Here is a 21,091-nt window from a genome sequence, read left to right on the forward strand (position 1 = left end):
ACCATTCCAGCTTTCACCCAATGAAATCTAGGCTGACCATATTATCCCTTTAACCTGGGACACTCATGAATTACACAGGTTCTGTGGCTGGCTGGCTACAAGCCTGGATTTCACCTGGTTTTAAGCAGCCACAGAACCTATGTAATTCACAGAGATACTATGGTCAGCCTATAAAAATCCCCATTTTATAACAGACAAAGAGGTTAGAGGGCTCTGGCCACAAGTTTACAATCTATAGAATTGTGTTATAGTTTACTTAGCACTCAGGCTTGTGAAAGCTGCACGTAGCATCAAAATGGAAGTGAAACAAACAGTTAACTTACACAATTTTATGAACTATTAGAATTTACTAGGCTAAATAAACACTTGTAGGAGTGCAAAGCCCTAAATTAGATTATAAAATATGTAAATAAAATGATAGTTTTTAGATGTAATAACTAATTTTGGGGGACATTTATGAAGCAGTGATAAGAGTGGAGAAGAGAGCCAATGTATAAGTTACCCCATCAACCAATCAGCAGCTCTGTATAATTTTATAGTATGCAAATTATAGATGTTATGTCAGTGCTGATTGGTTGCCATGGGCACTTCTCCACTGGCTCACTTCTCCACTCTTATCACTGCTTAGTAAATGTCCCCCACCATAATACTGTTCTAGGCCAAATTGTATATTTACATTTTGCCTTATTATGAAAATAGAAAAAGGGAACACCTAATGCCTCCTTTCTGTCATCACCACACATGATTTCCTGTGTGTATGTACACATGTTGATAGGGAAATGTTATTTCTATATGTCATACAATGTATGGTAAGAGTTAAGATGGGCTGCTGTCTCCATTGTATTTCACTTGATTTGACTTATCATGAGGGAAGGAGGAGTTTCAGACTGGACTGTAGCAGGGAGAATAGACACTCTCCAGATAGGCTAGGAGCAAAAACAAGAAGAGGGAGGGGGCTGAGAGAGAAATGGGGGACAGGGAGAGAGAAAGAGAATAGCTGCGGGTTACTGAGAGAGCAGCCAGATACATCAGGAGACAGCCATGTAAAACACTGAGAGAACAAAGTGCTATGCTGCGTGCACAGAAAGGAGATGAGGGTGCTGCAGACAGGTCATAATGAGTGAAATAGGCGTTTTATACCAGAGGAGAGTGAGGGGTGATTAAGCGGGCAGGATATAGCTATACCTACACATCAAATAGCTGCACAGGAAAAAGGGGAGGGAAGCAGCAGAGAGTGACTGCTGGAGATACTGCTACACACACAGCGGCGGCAGCAGCAGCAGCAGCAGCACAGGAGATACCCAGCACTGCAGCAGTCTCTCACACGCCAGACTAGAGGGGACACATCTCCAGAGAGAGAGAGAGAGAAAGTGCAGCCACACAGGGGAAGTCTCTGCAGGGGAGACAGCCTGATTCAAACATCAGGGACAGAGAGACGAGCCGCAGTAATACGCACAGAGAGAGTGGACCTTTGTTTATCTGCAGCAGCAATTGATAACACAGCAGCCTGGTGCACAGGATAGTACACGGCATAGGGCGCTGTGTGTGGCTGCTGGCAGACCTGGGCACACTCACGTTATATACGGGGGGGAGTGCGCCCTTTACTCGCTGGATATGGGCTCAGAGGCTGAGGGTCTCTCCAGGCTGAGGAGGGGGCTACTGGAGAAGAGCCCGGGCTCTGCTGGGTGTTAGTGCTCCCGGTACTCTGCGCTTCACCCTCTCCCTCCCGTCCTGCCTGACAAGACTGAGGATCCGCCGCCTGGGACTCACTCTCTGCAATGGGTGAGTGAGTGGGGGGCTCCTTATGGGGGCTACAGGGAATGCTGGGGGGATTTGTGGATTAAATGCTCAGGGGGCGGGTGTCTGTGTTATACCCACCCCCACACATCTCCCACTACTGTATGTATGAGCATAATCTTCTCTATCAATGTGTGTATGTATGCATATATATTGATAGACATATTATATATATATATATATATATATATATATATATATAAGCTCGATCTGCACCATCTATGTCTGATCATTCACCCATATTATCGTACATCCTTTATCTCTGCGGGGGTTATTACATCTCATTCCGATCCTGCACGTATTTCTCATACACCCTCCATTATTTGTGCTATTCCTAGTGCTGCCTTCCATCACTGAGTAGCTGCTGCTGCTGCTGGCCAGCCCTTGCAGCTTTCTGTGATTCTTATTTCTATGGGGAAGGTTTTCTGCACACTGCCTCAGCTAGCTCCCATCTCAGCAGGTCCTGGCTCCATATCTGATTTCTAGCGGCTATTTATGTGTTCAGCAATCCGGATGTTGATTGTGATCATTCCAGTCTCAGTCTGCGGTTTGTTTGGGAGCGTTCTGTGTGATGCCCATTATTACCATCATCTTGTATAAAGCCTACTACTATCATGCGCAATAAGTTACTGCAGGAAGAACCTGCCCCTCCCTGTTATGGGCAACAGGAGCCCTGATATTGCATGACCTTGTGAACCAGGTGTATTGGAGGATTTCATTTCCACTGACAAAGCTGTATTTTAGGAAGCGTTATTTTGTGACTCTGCATGGGGCCATTGGTAGTAGGTGTGAGTGGGGTTCTGTGACTGTGTGTTTGCATGTCTGGAGGCTATGCTATGATGTAGATAATGTGCAACTAATCTGAATGATGATCATTCTGCTTGTCTATGTCCGGCTTCTAGTTTTAGGTATATATAAAGCTGGTACTGTATTTTTTCACTGCATCTAATCATCCGTGATGAACAACAAAGTTAGGCAAGGCAGCATGGCTCATTGCTGTCTATGTCATATAGGCTCAAAGGTAAAGAATACACAAGATCTTATGATGATTATATATACGTACGTACATGCGCGCACACATACATATACACACACACTTTTAAAAATTCTGTTTATTGAATACACATCAAGAGCACAACAATGCCTTCTGGATTAAAATTGGTGTTATAGCAACTGTTGCCGAATTTTAGAAATAATGCAGGTCAATGGGCAGATAGGGATCCCTAAGAATGTTTATAGCTTACAGCAGTGGTTCTCAAACTGTGCCAGGTTGCCACGGGACCCTTGCAGGGATGTCTCAGTTTGGTGGTCCAGGACCAATTCAATTATTTATGGTCAAAGTAAAAATGGCAAAACCAATGCTTGTGGCTTTGAATCATAAAATATGTGGACAAACTCGAGCAAATCCTGTCCCTCACCACACAGCTGAACCTAAGGGTGTGTACACACGGTGAGATCCTTGCTATGCCCGATTTTCACTTGCGATTTCCCTTGAACTCCCCGGAGCCCAGCACCACCGATTTTGACAAACTTTTCTTGAGATATGGACTATGTGTGCTTACGATTTTGGCTTATGTGAGATTTTGGCTTATGTGAGATGTCATTGACATGTGAGATGAACTACATAGTACACCGATCTAGCAAGGATTGACTTGCCTGCACAGTCTATCTTTTCTTGCGATGCCGACCTGGCAGGGCCGCACATCGGGATCGCAAGGTGACTTTCACCTTGCGATCTGCACTAACTTTTCTTGCGATTTTGACTATATAGTCAAAATCGAAAGAAAATATCTCACCGTGTGTACACACCCTAAGGATGACATATAAATACAATTTACTTAATTTCAAATTTCTTCTAAATTTCTCAATAAGAAACTTTTGGCCTAGGGGTGCTGTGAAAAACAGATTCTCTAGTGCGTCGTGATTTAAAAAAAAGTTTGCGAACCACTGGCTTACAGGTTAAAGTAGTGGATGGTTGTAGAAGGAGGTCCATGGACTTTATGAAAACTAGCTGAGAATCTCTTTGAAATGCTAGTTATATGTTCTTTACTATAGGTTTGCCACATACCATTGCATATCGGTGTTTGACAAAGGGCATTGGGCCTTCTTCTATGAAATATACTATACACACCTCCTGTCTCATCTGGAACTCAATCCCTTTATATATTGTTCAATCTAAATCATCTATCCTTGGGGTCTGTTGTATAGAGTTGTATGGCTATACTTGTCAGCTGGCACCCAAAAGTGTTTATAAGGCTTCAAAATCTGTGATAAATACAGGTTGAGTATCCCATATCCAAATATTCCGAAATACGGAATATTCCGAAATACGGAATTTTTTGAGCGAGAGTGAAATAGTGAGACCTTTGTTTTCTGATGGCTCAATGTACACAAACTTTGTTTAATACACAAAGTTATTAAAAATATTGTATTAAATGACCTTCAGGCTGTGTGTTTAAGGTGTATATGAAACATAAATGAACTCTGTGAATGTAAACATAAATTAACTCTGTGAAATATTGTATTAAATGACCTTCAGGCTGTGTGTTTAACTGAAGAAATTTTATTAGAGAAGATTTTTCAATACAGAACATACATAACGTTATGTAAACAAAAAAAAAGCCAATAACACAGTAGCAGCATGTCTGAAAACCATAATACATAGTCGTAAAGTAATAATACTAATACTAAAAGACTTGAAAGTTGGAAATAAAGAAAAAATGGGGGAGATAAGGAAGAGAAGAGATAGAGAAAGGGTGGAGCGCAGAATAGGGGGGATGCTGACCATCAGTCTTTCAGGGAAACTGTAGAGAACCTGCGCATACTTCTGTACATTTTGACTAAACAGTGTATAGACATATATAAAAAGGAGTTAAACATCACCTATTACAAGCCAAGGTATTCCGGGTGGTAGTGCCGGAGGGATAGTAATCAAACCACGGTAGCCATTTCAATAGAGGGGATTGGGGAGCTAAGGAATACTTAATGCTCATAGTTTCCATTTCGAAATTGCGCTGTATTGACGTTATAATTTTGGATAAGCGTGGGGGATCTGTTCTTTTCCAATATTGAGCGATTGCGGCCCTGGTAGCTATGAGGATATGGCCTATCACATAAGAGTATTCAGAGGGTATATAAGGGGGAAAATAATGTAAAAAAACAATCTCAGGACGGTAGGGGAGGGTCACCTTTGTGATCTTTTCAATTAGTCCAAAAACCTCTATCCACAATGGCCTAATAACTGGGCATGTCCAAAATATGTGAATTAAAGTACCTTCTAATCCACATTGCCTCCAGCAAAATTTAGAGGAATCTGGCCAGATCCTATGTAGTTTATCAGGTGTGTGGTAAAGGCCATGAATCAATTTGAACATCATTTCAGTGTGGTTGATACACCGAGACATTTTAAAAATATTCATAAAAATATTTTCCCATTCCTGCTCAGTCAGAAGGATATTAAATTCTGATTCCCACCGTGTTTGAATATGTAGTTTCATATCATTGAGTGGAGAGAGGAGCGTAATATACCACTGAGATATACCACCTTTATGATGAATGGAGGAAAAGTTACTTAAGATATATGGAGGTGGAGTAGGGGAGGAGAGAGAATCAGGCATATTCGCCCTAATCCAGTGTCTGATACGTAGATATTTATAAAAGTCCTTTGACGGTATCAAATATTGGGTTTGTAGTTGTTGGAAGGTTTTAAGCTCTGATTTATCATACAAGTCCTTGACCAGTCGAACCCCGAGCTCCCGCCAGTTCCGCAATGGGAGGTCTGGGAGTAGTTTGGAAATCGCCAAAATGGATAGGTGTGTAGAGGGCAGTGGGCAGTCGCCCAGATTACTGACCAATCTGTCCCAGACCTTAAGAGAGTTAGTTATACTCCTCATAAGTTTGGTAGAGGGGGGTCTATGTAAGGGTTTGACCCAGATTAAATCTGGAAGAGGGAATCCTGTGCACATATGACTTTCAATATCTACCCAGGGTTTTACGGACTCAGTCCGGAGCCAGTCCTTCAACTGATCAAGGAGACATGCATGTTGATAGAGTTCAAGGTTAGGAAATGCAAGACCCCCGTTACCTTTGGATCTAAACAAACGGTTTCTAGCTATCCTGGGTTTTTTACCCTTCCAAATAAAAGTAGACATGACAGAATAGAATTTGTTAAGGAGAGCAAGCGGGACTAAGTAAGGTATGGCTCTAAACAGGTAAAGAATTTTAGGGAGGAGCATCATTTTAATTGATGAAAGGCGCCCCAACCAAGAGATTTCATAGTTCGTCCACTGTTTGGTAAGGGTTTGGAAGTGGCCCAAGAGAGGAAGGTAGTTACACTCCACCGTGGAATGAGAGCTGGAAGGGATCTTAATCCCAAGGTATTGGAGGGAAGAGTCCTGCCAGGCGTAGGGATATGTAGATTGTAGGGATTGGAGTGGGATCGGTTCAATGTCAAATGCCAATGCCTCAGTTTTAGCCGTATTCAGTTTATAGTAGGAGATTTTAGAGTAGTCCTGCAGGATATCGTGGATGGCTGGGAGAGAAGATTCAGGCTTAGTTACAAACAGCAGGACGTCATCTGCAAACAGGCAAATCTTATGTTGCGTGGGACCTATGGAAACTCCGCTAACTAGGGTAGACGCTCTAATTTTCTCTGCCAGAGGTTCTATTGCTAAAATGAAAATTAATGGTGACAGTGGACATCCCTGACGAGTGCCGTTGGTGATGGGGAAAGAATCAGATAAAAACCCATTACTAAAAACGTGCGCTGAGGGATGCGTATATAGGCGTAGGACATTCTGTAAAAATTGTCCCGTGAACCCAAACCTGGCAAGAACTTCTGACATGTATAGCCAATGAATCCTGTCGAAAGCTTTCTCCGCGTCAAGGGAGAGCAGTAATAAGGGCTCCCGCGACGCGGAACGAGCCTCCAGAAGGGAGAAGACTCTCCTGGTATTGTCAGGGGCTTGGCGACCGATAGTGAAGCCCACTTGATCTTGATGAACCAATGTGGGGATCAACGGGTTCAGTCTATTTGCAAGCAGTTTGGCATACAACTTAATATCTGTGTTCAAAAGTGCTATGGGTCTATAATTTGCGCAGAGAGATGGGTTCTTGCCCGGTTTGAGAATCGTTATCACCTGTGCCTCCAACATTTCTCTAGGAAAAGGGTTAGAGGAAGCGTCGTTGTACAGATTAAGAAGAAGTGGGGAGAGTGAGTCTTGAAAGGTAGTGTAAAAGAGATTAATAAACCCGTCCGGCCCAGGGGCCTTGTCTTTTTTGAGGGCTTTCAGGGAAGTCTGAATTTCTCTCTCAGTCCAGGGTGTGCAAAGTGTGGAAGCATCATCAGGGGAAATGGAAGGCAGATTAATGGAATCTAGAAAAGACCGTATAAGCTGCAAGGAAGGTTGCGGGGTGAGGGGATCATGTTTGAGATTGTATAGCTTCCTATAATAAGAGGCAAATTGGTTTGCAATATCTTTAGGGTTCAGGGACAGCGATCCGTCTGGGTTTGTTAAGTATTTAATTCTATTGATAAGATTTTTCCCTCTAAGTTTCCGCGCCAGTAATTTACCCGCCCTATTACCTAATGTGTAATATTTTTGATTTAGGTTAGAGACTGCTCTTTGTACGTGCAAAAGGTAGAGACTGTTCAATTTCCTCTTTGCTTCAGTCAGGGACGCAAGGGTGAGATCATCGGCAGGGGATTGTTTATGTTTGGTTTCTAGCGTCGTAACCTCCAACTCATAAGCCAACTGAACTTCCCGGTCTCGGCGCGCTATGTGAGCTGAAGCATGGATAGCTGCACCTCTCAGGACTGCTTTAAGGGCACACCAATGATTGGAGATAGAGGTATCAGTGGGGCTATTGGTGTCCAAATAAGAAGACAAGGCCTCTCGTAATATAGAGACTCCGTCCTCATCTTTCAAAATGTAATCCCGCAACCTCCAAGAGCGTGTTGTGGGGATAGGCGTTTTGTATGACCAAGACCAAAGTAATGGCGCATGGTCTGACCACGATATCGGCAATATTTTGACGTTAGGAATTGATTGTAATGTCCATTTATCCGTCAGGAGCAAATCGATCCTAGAATAGGATCTATGCACTGCCGAATAAAATGTATAGTCTCTAGCACCTATATTCCTGACTCTCCAAGCATCATATAAGTCAAATTCGGTTAGTAGGTGTGAAAAAGAGGAGGCCAGGGCTTTGGCTGCGTTAGCGGACTGTTTATCAAGTTTCGAGGATTTGTCTAGATTAGGATCAGGGGCTAAATTAAAGTCACCCATCAGGAAAACCGCGCCTTTCTTGACACTATACAGCTTTTGAAAAAAGGATTTCAGAAACCGGGGTTGATTAGAATTAGGGGCATAGAGGGAGACCAAAGTGACATATTTAGTTCGCAGTTTCCCCACTAGGATCAGATATCTGCCATTGCCATCTACCCACTTACCCTCCAATTGGAAAGAGCACGATTTATGGAAAAGGATAGCGACACCGTTCCTCTTAAACGGCCCACAGGAGACATAGTGAACCGGGTAATTGGTATTGGAGAACTGAGGAGGGGAGTGTAGTGGGAAGTGGGATTCCTGTATAGCTACTACGTCCGCCTTTTGATCTGCAAAATATTTTAGAGCCAGGCGCCTCTTATTGGGTGAGTTGAGCCCTTTAACATTAAGACTTAAAAAGGTGGCCATGTGGGAGGGTATGAGGAGGTGATACATAGCACAGCGAAAAGCATCAGTAACACTTGCATCCAATTATAATACATAGCAGCACAGTCCTCTAAGACAGAAGTATAGTCAACATCAGTAAAGAGAAGAGTATGAGAATAGAAAACAGAACAAGAAATAAAACATGGGAAAAAAACAGAAATAGCATCCATAAAGGAGCCAGAGATCCCGTCACATGGGTATCGTGACGGACAGGTGTGGGTGGGTGGCATACCAGCCAACATTTCCCACCGTCGCCTCCAAACCAGAACATGCTTAACACATGATTATCAATCGCAATAATAGATAAGATAAATAAAAAAAAGGAGGTCATCCTAAAATAAGGAGAAGTGGACGTTTGCTATCTAATTGAAACATGAACAGTTCTACTTCTATCTTAAGTTTAAACGAAAACATTGGAACATCCGACGCAAAGCATTGTCTACAGTATAATGAACACATAGCTACAGATGAACCTGTAGGGGAAAAAACAAAAGCTGAATAGTAATTATCATATGGTTATTCACAAGTGATTCTCAGCCCGGAGCCAATGTCCAGTCTTGGGCTATCCGTTTCGGTGATGTAGCGGGGGGAACAGGTTGCATATCGAGAAGGATGTCCCACTTTTTCAGAATTTTAGGTCCATCCTCAGGTGAGGTGATGACGGTAGTTATACCATTGCGTAGCACAATCAGCTTAGTAGGGAATCCCCACTTATATTGGACTGCAGCTTTCCGTAGGGCTGATGTGATGTTAGAGAATGATCGCCTTTTGGCCATGGTCGCTGGAGACAGGTCTTGGAAAAGTTGAAGAGAATCCAGACAAGTCGCCGTAGGTGAAGAGGGCAGTGCTGCACGCAAGATCTTTTCCTTAATGTGAAAAAAATGAACCCTGAGAAGTGTGTCCCGGGAGGCCTGAGCAGGTGCTTGTCTAGACTTCGGGAGTCTATGGATCCTGTCAATCAGGAGGTCAGGTTGCGGAACATCAGGTATCAATTTATGGAAAAGATCGGTGGCGTATCCATACAAGTCAGCATTTGAAACATCATCGGGAATGCCTCTTATTTTTATATTATTCCTACGTGAGCGGTCCTCCAAATCTGTAGTTTTGTCCCGGATGCTAGTGACCTCCTCCAGGAGAGCGTCGTGTGCGGAAATCAAATCATTGTGTGATGTTACTAGCTCCGCCATCTTATGCTCAATGTGGTCCGTCCTGTCACCTATTTCAGAGATATCAGAGCGGAGAGCTTGTATATTGGATCTAAGCTCAGATGTAATGTCTGACTTGAAAGAGGCTAACAAGGAGTGGATAGAGCGTAGCGTGACCGGGCCATCTAGAGAGTCCATATCAACTTGTGCGGCGTGAGCCGTGTTGCTTATTTTTGATGAAGTTGATTGAGATGATTGAGCCAGAGTCGGCGAGGAAAGTGGTGCATGGGTCTTATTACCGGAGGAGGAGGACCCAAAGAAATTCACTTGTGAAGCAGATTTAGACCCCTTCGATTTCTTTGGAGGCATGTCGAGATGTCCCGAGAGGGGTTAGTAGATCATACAGGTAAAAAGAGGATGACCGTAGTGAGTGGTTATTCAGGCAGGAGGCGACGGTGAGATAGTCATGATGTTAGAAGGGCATATCTTCACAGGGGGAGTCGCACCCCATATATTGTAGTGGTTAGCGACGGGTGTAGGACTGCGTGATCCTGGAAAATCTAATGGTATACACGGGGGAACAAAGCAGGGCCACGGGTCGTATGCTTCCTCCCTGGTCCCGTAATTCCGGGCTCCCAACCTGGGCCAGCCAGCGGTCAGGGTCGTCCGTGCAGGGGCTCGTAATTATCCAGGGAGACTCTGTGTAGTGATTCAGGTGGAGGGTAGCTGATTTAGAACACTGGTATTCAGCTGCAGCAGCAGCAGCATCAACAGCAGCCGCAGCAGCAGCTCTATGCAGCCAGTACTCCTCTTCCACCTCCAATATGGCCGCCGCTTCTGGGTCCCTGCCTAATGTGGTGGCAGTATAGGGGTCCCCCACCGCTGTGCCTAATCACTGTGCCCCCAAGCCCCCCTACAGTTGGTGCCTTCATTCAGGTCTGGGGTCAGAGTGGCCGTTCTAACGGGCGCTACGTCCGTGCGCCCTGCTCTGCCCCAACCAAGATGGCCGCCGGCTCCGGGCACTCGCGGCTGTCTTCACAGGCTTCAGCGGCTCACCTCGTCTCTCTCCGAGGTCTGACTGCCGCAGCGCGGCTTCTCAGCAGTGGCGTGGAGGGGTGTAGAGCGATAGCGGGGGGCTGTTCTCATTCGCCCGGCTCCCGGAAGGTCCCGATGTTCGGCCGGGGATCTGTCAAATCCAGGTCCCGGCTCCAGTCCCAGAGGTAGGCCGCAACCTGCAGGAGCAGGTTAAACCCACTCCCCGGCTCCGCAGCTTTCCCTCCCTAAGGGCTGGGGCACAGGGCAGTTGTGGAGGTCTCAGGCTGGTACAATATATTGGGTGGGCGGACAATAAGGGAGTTATTGAGAGTGTTCTGGTACGAGCTCCCTTGGAACACAGCCTAACAGTCAGGCAGCAGGCCACACCCCCCAGGCTGTGTGTTTAAGGTGTATATGAAACATAAATGAACTCTGTGAATGTACACACACTTTGTTTAATGCACAAAGTTATTCAAAATATTGGCTAAAATTACATTCAGACTGTGTGTATAAGGTGTATATGAAACATTAATCTATTCTGTGCTTAGACTTAGGTCCCATCACCATGATATCTCATTATGGTATGCAATTATTCCAAAATACGGAAAAATCCGATATCCAAAATACTTCTGGTCCCAAGCATTTTGGATAAGGGATACTCAATCTGTATCAGCATTGTGTTTTGTTTTTTTAATTGAAAAACAATGTTTATTGATGTTCGCAAATAATCAAAATGAAACAAACTGGTGTATGAACAATAATCACTGGGATACTGTTATTGTTCAGTGAGCATATGACATGAATACGAAGAAGAGCAAAACCTGACGATTATCAATAAATGTTAGTAATAACAATACACACCATCAACAGTATACATGTCAGATCCCTAAACAATAACAATTCAAGTAAGAAACCAACATTGAACCAAGTAAAACACAATAGTAATATGAATAAAATAATATAACAAACTAAACTTACAGAAAAAAAAAGTATAAAAAGTATAGGCGCAGAGGGACTGTCAGCAGACAACATCTAAGTAGGTTCAGTGGTTTGGAAAGGTGTAAACCTGAATATGAACCTCTAAAATGATGTAACTGAAAGTGTCAGTCAGAATAGTAGTCTGTTGTGTTAAGCTGACAATAAAGAAACCAATACCTGTATGTAAAGACTTTCAAAATATCAGCATTGCTTGACTTTTATTTTTTGAATTTGTAGCATTATCAGGTTATATTTTTAGATGATTTGCATCTGAAAGTTTTCCAAGGCTCATGCGTGTATCGGAACAACTGAAAAATGTCTATCTTTCTACAACAAACCCAAATTGCACCATTAACCGTCTAAAGCAGGCATGTCCAAACTGCGGCCCTCCAACTGTTGAGAAACTACACATCCCAGCATGCCTTGACACAGCTTTAGCATTCTCTGACAGCAAAACTGTGTCAGGGCATGCTGGGATATGTAGTTTCACAACAGCTGGAGGGCTGCAGTTTGGACATGCCTGGCTAAAGGATTGAGTGCAGGGAGGTACGTATGTATGAACTGTAATATTGAATGTTTAGAATTATTAAACAGAAACCACATCATTTGGGGATCCTGTCAGGATCCCTGTGTTTGGGATCCTTGGCAGTTGGAATGCCGACGCCAGAATCCCAACAGTGCTCGGAATACCGACACCGGGATCCCGACATGGATCGACAGGTAGTGCTAAGTTAAGAATATTAATATTAATTTATATAGTGCCAGCATACAGAGCATCACTTTACATTTAGAAACAAAATGTAGTAATAAAACAAGTGTGTTAGCAGACATTCAAAGTTGTGGCAGCTGTATATATGGAAACAGGAGTATGTTATGAGGGCAAAGATGCACTACCACCCACAGGACTTTTCTTTAACTAGCCAGAGCCCTGGGGGTTGCAACACTCATTGGTTTTTCTTGGGGCTCTTCTGTTCCTTTTAGAACTCCATGTAGGGTGGGTAGTGGTGATTGGCAGAACCAATCATACGCTGCACTCAGTATTGATGCTTTTCATTGGTCTTTCTCTCATGTCCTTTTCCCTCTGCCACTATTTAATGGCGGTTAACTAAATTCAGTTGTCAGTTCTGTATTAGAGAATTTTTAGAGCTTTGGGAGAAACAGCTGTGTGTTTGCAAAACATTTTTCAGGTGGCAGTGTAGCGTTAAGTGCCTCATATTGGTCTTGTCCAATGGTCACATTATTTCAGTAAAATTGCACATTTTTTGACAGAATACAGCTTAAAATATTAAGAGGCATTATTTCTGCAATTCAACATACTGTAATGGTAAAGTGGTTTGTAGGACATGTAATTGCACAAGGAAGGCAGTACTTAGTAGTGACATATGGTGGGATGAGGCAGAGCCTTTCCTGTCATTCTAACATTTGTGCCAGAGTTTTCACTGTATAAAGTATACGAAAAACACAAAGAATTTGTTTGAAATATCTTCTTTGCATTACAATCATTTTTATAGCCAAAACTCTGGAGTAAAAAGTCTATGGCAGGTGAGGCAGTGCCTCACCTGACTATATTTTTTCGTATTTCTCTGATCAAAACTCACCAAATTTCCATGAGTTTATATTTGCTGCACCTGTGTATAATACCCAGATGTATGCTTTGGCTTATATAATGCGTGTAAATCTGGCACTGGTGCTAGCCAGTGCCTCCTGAGCCATATAGCTCACTGCACATCCCTGGTGCTTAGGGCCTAATTCAGATCTGATTGCGGGGCTGAGTTTTTTGCTGTCCTGCAGTCAGATAGTCGCCGCCTACAGGGGGAGTGTAAATTCACCGTGCAAGTGTTGCAACCACACCAGGCTTGGCTTTCCCTGGCATGGTCGCATCAAATGCGATTAGTCAGTAAGGCTCACTGGACGGCTGCTTTATTATTATTTTTTCAATAAAATCGTCTTGGATATGTATTAAATTGATGTTCTTAACCTAATTCAATCATCAGAAGCCCCGGCAATTTCAGAGTGTTTTTTGGAAAAAAATATTAGCCAGTTAAGTGGTTTTTAGGTACCATGCCATTTTAAGAGGTATAGTTACTAAAGTGCAAGTTTATATAAGTGGAGATGTTGCCCATAGCAACCAATCAGATTCAACTTCCAATTTATCTGGGTTGGGTAGGGGAGACCGGTGGCCGGGATCCCGGCGTTCAGCATACCGACACCAGGATCACGGCCGCAGAATGCCGGCAGAGCCGAGCACAATGGGGCCCCTTGTGGGCTCAGTGGCTTGCTGCACTCGCACACAGGTTCTATTCCCACTCTATGGGTGTCGTGAATAGTCCCTGTGGGTCGGCATCATGTCTGGCGGCATTCAGAGTGTTCAGAATTCCGGCGTCGACATGCTGACCGCCGGGATCCTGATCAGCGGTAAAATAACCGCATCATGTTTTTTTTAGCACCTTCTAGAACAGCAGTGACCAACTTGGCTCTTTTTTAATTCAAATGTGGCTTCCAACACTCAGTCACGTGACCACCACAGATCTGGAAACTGCTGCGCTCCAGCCAGACAGGCATTATTACACAGTCTTTATATACTGGAAATGTTTCTTAGATTTATGTTACAGAAAAAGATTGGATGAGGCTTTATTTAAAAAGACTAAGGGTAAGATATATCAAGCCTTGGTGAGAGATAATGTGAAGTTGCCCAAAGCAAACCAGACAGCTTTCTGGTGAGAGATAGGGTCACGTGGATAGTTAATAGCTTGAGAGAAAGAGAAGAGAGTAGATATACTTTATCTTCATTTGTGGGATCAAATGAAGAGTAGATGTACAAGAGGAATTGAGCACATTGGGGGTTATTCAGAGTTGTTAGCAAACCAAAAAAGTTAACAATTGGGCAAAACCATGTTGCAGGTGGGGCAGATGTAACGTGTGCAGAGAGAGCTAGATTTGAATGGGGTGTGTTTCAACTGAAATCTCATACCCCTTTTCCACTAAAGTTGCGGGTCTGATGCGGGATTTGGAACACGGTTCCAAGCCAGGTCAGACCTGAGACATGACCCCTTTTGCACTGCGGCGCGATCCGGGAATATCCTGGGTCGGCGCCATTTACAATGTACCTGGACGTCATCTCCAAGCGCTGGGAAAACCGGCAGATCGGAACACTCTGGGCATGCCGTCAGTCCTGTTAGGCCACGCCCCCAGTTCGAAGGTGCCCACCGTCAGGCTTGTGGCAAGACCAGCAGTCTGGAAGCTGCTGGGCTGCCCCCAGCCTCCGGCACACACTTTCCCAGCCAGCGCTGCTGCCTGCATAGTAGGATAGACAGCAGCGCTGACAGCATGCACTGCCCCCCCCCCCCCCCCCCCCCCCAACCTCCAGACCGCCCGCTGGACACTGCGGTCAGGGAGGTATGGGCTCTAGGCATGCTACAAACGTGTCCTGGGTCAGATGACCCGGATAACCCATTTACACTACATCCTTACCCGGGTCATTCCCGGGTCCAACCCAGGTAGCTACCAAAAAACCCAGGTTGATGCGCGCCCCCGTGCAAAAACACGGGTTTTTTGAGCTTGTGGAAAAGGGGTATAAATTGCAGTGTAAAAATAAAGCAGACAGTATTTACTATGAACAGAAACTATATAACCCACCCAAAGCTAAATCTCTCTGCACGCGTTACATCTGCCCCACCTGTAGTGCAGCATGGTGTTGCCCAATTGGTTTGCCAACAACCCTGACTAGCCCCCCCCCCCTCCCCCGCAACCCCCCCTGCCCCCATTGTCACTAAGGGAAGAGAATTGCTCTTGAATTAGAAATCACAATCTTGGGCAGTGATCGTGGTTGGAAGAGATGGTGCAGGAGAATTGATGAGGGATTTAAATGTATAGAGAATAGGTTTGCTGCTATATCGGGGGTTGAGAGATTGACAGTAGCCGATAAGTGCATTGAATTTTTTGGTAGTAGTGGTAGATAGCAATATACTATATTTGAGGAAGCAATGCAACATACAAGACTTTCTCTAATGTCACTACTTTACTGCCCTACCAGATAGGGACATTGAGGAGGGAAGTTGTTCAAAATTAATTTATCTGAGATTTCTGCTGGGTATATGGAGGGTGTTAGCATGCAAAAAGGTTAAAGTGGTGAAGAAACGTTTACAGATTATAAAGTGACAGCCTGAAATTAGGAATGGAGCAAAGTAAATCAACGTAGTAGCCATGTGGATGAGTCAGTCCACTGAGAAAGTGAGAGAGAAGAGGTTAGAGAGAGTAGTTTAGAGGCTCAAGGGGATGAACAATAATAGGGTGCTGAAATAACCCAAGAATGTCAGACAATTAGAAATGAGGTAGCCAATAAGAGAAAAGTTGAATGAACTGCTCCTGTGGTATAATAGATCATAGCAAACCATCTTGAACACATTGAAAGGTGAAACTTAAACATGTTAACGTTTTTTAATTGTGGAGAAGCTTGAAAGCTAATTTCAAACACAGCAGTTTGCAGTTATAATGAAAGAGAAAGCTAAATACTTCTAACATTAAAAAAAACAACACATTTTTCAGTGAATAGCTGGCTCAGACTCAACAACATAGCAATATATTCAATTTATGACACATATGAATGAAACAGTAAAGGTGTTCATGGACCCTGCTGCTGTAACTCATCACTAATTGTTTACTAATGGCGAATCTGTATGGAATAGAGATGTATTTGAAAATGCACAATGGCTATCAGGGAGTCTAAACTTTTTTAAACCCCATTATGTGGCAAGAGTCAAAACGGTATGGGTCTGAGTGAGAGGTGGACGCTTTTTCACAGCAGCTGTTTCTTTGGATGCAGCTGCTGTGCGAACATTTGCTAATGCAGCAGGAGGTGTCGGAAGGTTCAAGATGCTTCCTGCCAGCGTCGCAGTTCCAAGTGCTAGAGGCAGCATCGGCCACCAGAGTTATACCCCTTTTCCACTAGCTCAAAAAACACGGGTAAATGCACGGGGGCGCGCATTTACCTGTGTTTTTTGCTAGTGGAAACGGCTCCCTCAGGAAAAACCCGGATCAAGTTACCCGGGAATCCTACCCGGGTAGCTACCTGGGTAGGACACGGGAATGATCTGGGTAAGGTGTAGTGTAAACGGAGGCCGTGTCGATGTGACACGGCTCCCGTTTACACTGTATGGAAGCGCGGCACTGGGAGATCATGTGATCTCCCAGCGCCGCCGCTGCCACGTCACCAGTAACGTCACCAACCCGGCAATATGCCGGGATGGTGACTGCTGATGGGAAAGGGGCTGATGCGGGTCGCAGCCGGGTAGCACCCGTGTCAGGCTCCCGGCTGCGACCAGCATCGTCGGATGGAAAAGAGGTATTAGACAGGGTTACTCAGTATGGCTACCTCCTGCACACATGAGGCCAATATATCTGCATGGGAAGGCACAGGCACTGGCCTCACCACTCCCAGAAAATGGGCCGTTATACCCCCGTTTTCTGGAAATGAAGGCAGTCCCACCCCCAAAAGACCGAAACATATCTATCATGCTGCAGTCTGGGAGAACTGCAAGCGATCTCTCAGAAGGAAACCTTCACATGTGCAGTGTGGCATCTGTATGCCGGATCGTCCAGTTGACAGTCGGCCAGAGTATGCCTTAGTGCGGCCAACCGATGGACATTTCCCTGGTTCCTTTACATGGGAAGTAACAGGGAAATGTCTCCTTCCCAGGGGAGGAGCACAGATATTGCGGCCAATACACTGGGAGAGATCTGAAAGGTGTGTACCCAGCTTACACTGGTACAGGTTGAGTATCCCATATCCAAATATTCCGAAATACGGAAAAATACGGACTTTTTTGAGTGAGAGTGAGATAGTGAAACCTTTGTTTTTTGATGGCTCAATGTACAAAAACTTTGTTTAATACACAAAGTTATTAATAATATTGTATTAAATGACCTTCAGGCTGTGTATATAAGGTGTATATGAAACATAAATGAATTGTGTGAATGTACACACACTTTGTTTAATGCACAAAGTTATAAAAAATATTGGCTAAAATGACCTTCAGGCTGTGTGTATAAGGTGCATATAAAACATAAATGCATTCTGTGCTTATATTTAGGTCCCATCACCATGATATCTCATTATGGTATCTAATTATTCCAAAATACGGAAAAATCCGATATCCAAAATACCTCTGGTCCCAAGCATTTTGGATAAGGGATACTCAACCTGTAATAGAAATAGGCAATAAACAAAGCAGTTAGCGCAAAATAAACTCAACAAATGACACAGTGCATGGCAGGGGGATGAGATGTGCAGTTTTTGGATGTAGCAGATGGATGTTGTAGTTAGTTGTCCTCATATGTTGTTTGTTAAGCAGTGTTGTTTATCTGTGAACTTCCTTCAGTTTGGAAGTAATCATTTAGGAAGGAAATCACAAGGTTATAGCATGCCTTATATCATCCTCTGCCAGTATCATTTTAAGTTCTTAAGGGGGGTACACACGGAGAGATCCGTGTTTAAAATCTAAGCAATCTGACTAGATTGCTTAGATTTTAAGCATGTATCTGTTGTGTGTATGCCCCCCAGCAATAGCCGCGCATCGTTATCGCCAGTGCTAGATTGAGCCTGCATGCAGGCTCAATCTAGCGGGTCGCTCTCTTCACCGTTGTGTGAAGTGAGCGGCCCCCCTCCCCTCGCTCAATACATCGTGCTGTGCTGAGCGGGGGGAGAGATGTGTGCTGAGCAGTCTGTGTTAAGATCGCTCAGCACATATCTCTACCGTCAGTACCCCCCTTTATATAGGCCCATACACACTGGGCGATTTTGAGCTGAAAGCAGGTCACTTTTGGTGTGTTGAGCTGCTTCCAGCTCAAAGCCGCCCAGTGTGTATGGATGAGCGGTGAGCGCTGATGCGCGCTCCCGCTTCATCGCTGGTGGCCGCCGTTCATCTACTGGTATTACCAGTAGATGATCGGCGGGGTGAGCGGCTTTCCATAGCGTCCTGCTATGGAAAGCCGCTCACCCCCGCTGACATCACTGGGCAGCGGGGAAAAGTGCTCAGTGTGTATGCACCATGCCAGACATTTGAGTGCTAGTACACACCTACCAGCTATTAATGCACTTTAGAGATGTATGAATAGTTTCCTTATAGCTTGCTCCCATATTTGTGTTCTAAAATGTTACCATTACATTTACAATGTTAGAAAGCGGTCAGACCTATTTCTCTTTTGTTACAATAGATTTTATTGCTAGAAGTGCGATGCATAACAAGTGCATGGGAACTACAGTAAAATGCATCCACAACATGCTTCCAAAGTGCTCACTGGTTTTTATGCATTTTACCCATTTTCCCAGTCATGGATGTGAACAAGTGTGTATGGGGATCACTGCATTTACTGCCATTAAAGGCACTAAATAAAAGCATGTTTTTGTTTTGACCTAACAGAAAGTCCAATCAGAAGAGCGTAATGGTCCTTTATTATAGAAAAGTCCCTTTTTTGTGAGAACAGTGTTGAACAGTATTAATAGGAACTACAACTGTATCAGCTCATATCTGTGTTTTCATTGCTACGCTGACACACTGCTGAAAACCAGGGTTATGTTGTGGGTATGAGCTTGAGGACCAATGAGAAGTACAATCAAGAACAGTGGCACTTGTCATTGGGCCACACGCTCACACACCTGTTTCGCTATCATTCTAAAGTAGCACACAAAATTGTTCTAATCTTAAGGCGATTGTGCAGCCTTTATACAGTTTCACAATGAATAAAATACTGCAGCACAAAATCAATGCAAAGTATTCTAGATGACCTACGTAGATGTGAACATTGCAGCAATGAACATCAAATAGAATAATCAGCATTAGACAGTGCTTTGTTGGGTGTAGTTATCTGTTGTATTTGTATGTGCCGTTTGATCCTCCCTGTTTATTTTTGTTGGATTTCTTGTTTTGCATCGTTTTAACTTCCTGTTGTTGATCTATTTTCAGCATAGTATTTACTTTGCAGTCACTCCACCTCTTCATCACTTGTAACAGAGATGAGCAGACATTAGTGACCTGGCATGTATGTTTTATACACTCACTGTGCAGTGATCTACCATATTCTATGGCCTTAGTTTGGTGCCATGTGAGCCGAGACACCCTTCATCAGTCCCAAAAGAACACAGTAAAGCCGGATACTGGTAAAACCAGTCATGGCTTACTAAAGAAAACATTCCAGCTTAGTAATAAAGAAAAAAAAGAAAAGAAAAGAAAACTTCAAGTATTATATTTCATCAGCTTCATATATTACATGTGCCTAAAAATGATTAAACTATTAACTTACCACATAACAAATGCCCACTGAAATGCAATTAATACAGACAACCTAGCTGCCCATAGAGGCAGAATTTGTCACCTTGTGGGTTCCAAGACTGAACCCGCTGATTTTACTGTAACTGTAATCTTCTAGACCTGGAAGAATTCAAACGTATTACTGAAATTTAGTCATCCAGAAGACCCATATGTCATGACCATGTTGACATGGTGCCATACATGTTACATGCAGGCTGTGTGGCTGTTGTCATTTCTTTTTTTCTCGTAAAAAGTTTTATTCAATTTCAGTATAAATATATAAAGAAACCTGAATAAATGAAATATATTATAACTGAGGATGAAGCCTTTGCAGTTATGAATAACAGGTCTATAGCTGGGTACACACTGCGGTGACTTGTCTCCCCAACCAGCCATTGCGCCGCCTGAGTGGCCGATTCGGTAATCTATACACACCTACAATTTGGGCGCTCAATATGTCGTTCCTCACATAACAGCAGAGTGGACATTAAAATTTGTCTGCCCACAAAATTCCCAAATTTCATGAAGTATGGACTCCTTGGTATTCTTATTACAATAGACGCATACCTGGCCTTGAATACATTTTATTTAAGTTATAAGGTATTACTTATTGATTGCTAAGGGCCCAGAGTCTACTTGTAAGCATATTTGCCCCTTATTACCAAATGACCCATTACCTGGTGTTCTCTGTCCCCCTTTTTTTTTTCCCTTTCCCATCCTCGTTTTCCTATTTTACCTACTCTTGCTTTTATTAGATGTATTGTATTTCATGTGGGGGGAAAAAAACAGACACATTTGGTAATATGATGATATTAACAAGATTTTGATTTGCTGGGACTATTATATATGTGGTAGTTGTATGGTAACCCGTATTCCCAGATATTTGTAATTCTTTATGGCTATGTACTGTTTAAAGCAGTTATATGTTCTTTGACTGTACAAATTTTCTTTTTGTCTGTCATCTACCTCTACAAATAAAGAGAATGAAAAGAAAAGTGTCTTCTCAGCTTTGACATCAGTTCTTGCAGCCAGTGTACGAGCAATTGGCGGTCCTCCCGTACCCACAGCCAGATGTGCCAATATATCTGCAGATATATACGGGCATCGACTGTGCTGC

General features: G+C 43.7%; 1 protein-coding gene across 2 annotated transcripts in view; it reads left to right on the forward strand.

The window, feature by feature from the left end:
• Nucleotides 1–933: 933 nt before the first annotated feature.
• MGAT3 (beta-1,4-mannosyl-glycoprotein 4-beta-N-acetylglucosaminyltransferase) overlaps nucleotides 934–21,091 on the forward strand; it is a 178,371-nt gene continuing 158,213 nt past the window's right edge. The window contains exon 1 of one of the 2 annotated variants that reach the window (XM_063940507.1): nucleotides 934–1,782. The gene's annotated coding sequence lies outside the window, so the exon portion shown is untranslated. The remainder of the gene's footprint in view (nucleotides 1,783–21,091) is intronic. The other variant, XM_063940504.1, reaches the window with a different exon arrangement.

Source organism: Pseudophryne corroboree, chromosome 9, assembly GCF_028390025.1.
Source record: "Pseudophryne corroboree isolate aPseCor3 chromosome 9, aPseCor3.hap2, whole genome shotgun sequence".
NCBI classification, from domain to species: Eukaryota; Metazoa; Chordata; class Amphibia; order Anura; family Myobatrachidae; genus Pseudophryne; species Pseudophryne corroboree.